We start from the raw sequence: 4,948 nt of genomic DNA, 5'->3' as shown, positions 1-4,948 counted from the left end.
TTTCAAGGCTAAAATTCTATTTATTCTATGGCTCTTAATAAAGTAAGAATAGTGATATTATTATGTAAATCTCCACATCTTAGAAACAGGTACTGTAAATAGTCGGTTATATTTGATAAATGATGTAAATGATTAATCCACAAACTGTTTCATTCTTATTAAGCAATGAACCATTTATTATATATAACTATATTTAGTTCTCACTAGAATGCATTGCAGCCCAAGCATCTATGGTTATTGTACTGCACGTTTATTCTTTTTCTTTTCATTCCTCTTCCTCCCATATTTTGCTGCCTAATTCCTCCCACAGTTTTGAGAAAACCCCCACACATAGTATACTGAACTACATGTCATTAGTATGTCGTCCAAAATTTTACAAAAATGTCATAGTATGTCGTCTATGACATTTTAGTGACTTTTTGGGCGAAATACTAAACTATGACATTTTTGTCACGTTTTGGACGACACACACAATTTTGTGTCATTTAGGACATTTGACTGTAAGACATAAAGACAGAAAGTACGGGATCGATTCCAGGTCTGGGGTCTTCTGAGGTGTACCTGGTATGCTCCCCCTATTGCTCCCATGCCTTAAAAAACAGGTTGTGATTTTAAACACATGACATTTTTGACACACAAAAATGTTATAGTATAGTAAAACATGAAAAAAATTATATTAAGTAAGGCATGGGAGACATAGTATGTTGTCCAAAATTTGAAAAAATGTCATATTTTAGTATGTTGTCCAAAATTTGAAAAATTTCATATTTTAGTATGTTGTCCAAAATTTGAAAAAAATGTCGGTTTAGTATGTCGTCCAAAATTTGACAAAAATGTCATAGTTTAGTATGTCATCCAAAAAGTCACCAGATTGTCATAGTTTAGTATGTCTGTCATGATCTTCTCTCTGTCAACTCAGCTCACCAGCCCCTTCTCCCCACCTGTTGCACCCAGCTGCCTCTGATCACCAATCAACCCTGTATATAAACTCACCTCTCAGTCCACACAGTGCCAGATTGTTCTATGTCGCCAGTACTAGTCTCTCCAGCCTTTTTTTTTTGGATTGAGTCCCCGGTACCGACCCTGCCTGTCCCTGACCTGCCTACTCTGCCTTATGACCCGGACAATGGATTCTGCCTGCTCCCTGCCTGACTTCTGCCTGCTTGTTCCTGTGGCGGAACAACCCTGCACTGGACCTGTCATCTCCCTTGTGTGGGCTAGTTGTCTTGGGCTCAAGTTTCCTCCAGTTAATCCAGCTTCCCCTTGCAGGACTTACATTGAACTATCGCTGAACTTTGTGGTAAATAAACGTCATTAACAACTGTCTGCCTGCCACTGTGTACTGCATTTGGGTCCTCCCCTGACCCATTACAATACAATTATTATTATTATTATTATTATTATTATAATTATAATAAACAGTTTATTATGTTGTCCAAAATGTCATAGTTTAATATGTTGATCAAAAAGTCTTAGTTTATTATGTCGTTCCAAAAGTCACCAAAATGTTATAGTTTAGTATGTCGTCCAAAAAGTCAGCAAAATGTTATAGTTTAGTATGTCGTCCAAAATTTGACAAAAATTTCAAAGTTTAGTAAGTCGTACAAAAAGTCATGGTTTAGTATGTCGTCCAAAATCACCAAAGAATGTTATATTATAGTATGTCGTCCAAAAAAGTCATAGAATATTTTGTCGTCAAAAAAGTCATAGTATAGTAAGTCGTCCAAAATCGGTCAAAAAAGTCATAGTATAGTAAGTTATCCAAAATGGGTCAAAAAAAGTCATAGTATAGCATGTCGTCCAAAATCAGTCAAAAAAGTCATAGTATAGCATGTCGTCCAAAATCAGTCAAAAAAGTCATAGGATAGCATGTCGTCAAAAAAGTCATAGTATAGCATGTAGTACAAAATCAGTCAAAAAAGTCATAGTATAGTATGTCGTCCAAAATTGGTCAAAAATGTCATAGTATAGTATGTCGTCCAAAATTGGTCAAAAATGTCATAGTATATTATGTTGTCCAAAATCGGTCAAAAAAGTCATAGTATAGTATGTCGTCCAGAATCGGTCAAAAAAGTCATAGCATAGTATGTCGTCCAAAATCACTGTCGGTCAAAAAGTCATAGTATAGCATGTAGTACAAAATCACCAAAAAATTTCATAGTATAGTATGTCGTCCAAAATTAGTCAAAAAGTCAGAGTACAGCATGTAGTCCAAAATCAGTCAAAAAAGTCATAGTATAGTATGTAGTCCAAAATCACCAAAAAATGTCATAGTATGTCGTCCAAAATCACTAAAAAATGTCATAGTATAGTATGTTGTTCAACATCGGTCAAAAAATGTCATAGTATAGTATGTCGTCCAAAATCACTAAAAAATTTCATAGTATAGTATGTTGTCCAAAATCACCAAAAATTATATAGCATTGTATGTCATCCAAAATCACCAAAAAAAGTTATAGTATAGTATGTCGTCCAAAATCTGTCAAAAAAGTCATAGTATAGTATGTCGTCCAAAATCAGTCAAGAAAGTCATAGCATAGTATGTCGTCCAAAATCGGTCAAAAAAGTCATAGTATAGTATGTCGTCCAAAATCAGTCAAAAATGTCATAGTATAGTATGTCGTCCAAAATCGGTCAAAAAAGACATAGTATATACTGTAGTCCAAAATTGGTCAAAAATGTCATAGTAATGTAAGTTGTCCAAAATCGGCCAAAAAAGTCATAGTATAGTATGTCGTCCAAAATCACCAAAAAATGTCATAGTATAGTATGTCGTCCAAAATCGGTCAAAAAAGTCATAGTATAGCATGTCGTCCAAAATCGGTCAAAAAAGTCAGAGTATAGTATGTCGTCCAAAATCGGTCAAAAATGTCATAGTATAGCATGTACTCCAAAATCAGTCAAAAAAGTCATAGTATAGAATGTCGTCCAAAATTGGTCAAAAAATGTCATAGTATAGTATGTCGTCCAAAATCGGTCAAAAAAGACATAGTATAGCCTGTCGTCCCAAATCTGTCAAAAAAAGTCATTGTATAGTATGTCGTCCAAAATGAGTCAAAAAAGTCATAGTATCGTATGTCGTCCAAAATGAGTCAAAAAAGTCATTGTATAGTATGTCGTCCAAAATGAGTCAAAAAAGTCATAGTATCGTATGTCGTCCAAAATGAGTCAAAAAAGTCATAGTATAGTATGTCGTTCAAAATCGGTCAAAAATGTCAAACTATAGCATATAGTCCAAAATTGGTCAAAAAAGTCATAGTATAGTATGTCATCCAAAATCAGTCAAAAAAGTCATAGTATAGTATGTCGTCCAAAATCAGTCAAAAAAGTCATAGTATAGTATGTCGTCCAAAATGAGTCAAAAAAGTCATAGTATAGTATGTCGTCGTAAATCGGTCAAAAAAGTCATAGTATGGCATGTAGTCCAAAATCAGTCAAAAAAGTCATAGTATAGTATGTCGTCCAAAATCAGTCAAAAAAGTCATTGTATAGTATGTCGTCCAAAATCAGTCAAAAAAGTCATAGTATCGTATGTCGTCCAAAATGAGTCAAAAAAGTCATAGTATAGTATGTCGTTCAAAATCGGTCAAAAATGTCATACTATAGCATATAGTCCAAAATTGGTCAAAAAAGTCATAGTATAGTATGTCATCCAAAATCAGTCAAAAAAGTCATAGTATAGTATGTCGTCCAAAATCAGTCAAAAAAGTAATAGTATAGTATGTCGTCCAAAATCACCTAAAAATGTCATAGTATAGTATGTCGTCCAAAATCAGTCAAAAAAGTCATAGTATAGTATGTCGTCCAAAATCAGTCAAAAAAGTCATAGTATAGTTCGTCGTCCAAAATCACCTAAAAATGTCAAAGTATAGTATGTCGTCCAAAATCAGTCAAAAAAGTCCTAGTATAGTATGTCATCCAAAATGGGTCAAAAAAGTCTTAGTATAGTATGTCGTCAGAAATTGGTCAAAAAAGTCATAGTATAGTATGTCGTCCAAAATTGTTTAAAAAAGTCATAGTATAGTATGTCGTCCAAAATGGGTCAAAAAGTCATAGTATAGTATGTCGTCCAAAATCAGTCAAAAAAGTCATAGTATAGTATGTCGTCCAAAATCACCTAAAAATGTCATAGTATAGTATGTCGTCCAAAATCAGTCAAAAAAGTCATAGTATAGTATGTCGTCCAAAATCAGTCAAAAAAGTCATAGTATAGTTCGTCGTCCAAAATCACCTAAAAATGTCAAAGTATAGTATGTCGTCCAAAATCAGTCAAAAAAGTCCTAGTATAGTATGTCATCCAAAATGGGTCAAAAAAGTCTTAGTATAGTATGTCGTCAGAAATTGGTCAAAAAAGTTATAGTATAGTATGTCGTCCAAAATTGTTTAAAAAAGTCATAGTATAGTATGTCGTCCAAAATGGGTCAAAAAGTCATAGTATAGTATGTCGTCCAAAATTGGTTAAAGGTGACATAGACCGGAAGCTCCAATTAACGCTGCGTTTGTGTGTGTATCTGCGTCATTACCTCGTTTATGAAACCCTAAAGTTTCAGAACAAACAGTTCAGCCACTGCTGAGAAAATAGTGTTGTATTGTTTTCCTGGGCTCTGCGAAGCGGATCGACACTTCCTTAATTTGATGTCGTCATCAGAAATCCTCACCACCGTAGCGCCTCCCGGTGCGGGCACTAGTCCGGGCACATCCGGTTGCGTACATTCAACCGCAGAAGAAGAAGAAGAACTAGTCTCGTTGTAGCTGCTGAGATGCAGAGCATCCACCGTGCCAGAGGGGGAGCTGTGTATCTGAGAGCTGGCCTATCTATTACGTCACTTCCAGGTACCTGGCCAATCACAGGACAGTAGGAAAGCTCTCGTTGGCTGGCCAATCACAGCAACTGTTTGGTCTGAAACAGCGCGGCTGACGAGAGCGTCAGCGAGGAGATATTTTGATC

This window comes from Solea solea, chromosome 11 (assembly GCF_958295425.1).
Source record: "Solea solea chromosome 11, fSolSol10.1, whole genome shotgun sequence".
Classification (NCBI taxonomy): Eukaryota; Metazoa; Chordata; class Actinopteri; order Pleuronectiformes; family Soleidae; genus Solea; species Solea solea.
The sequence above is the reverse complement of the archived record's forward strand: the minus strand, read 5'-3'. Positions refer to the sequence as shown.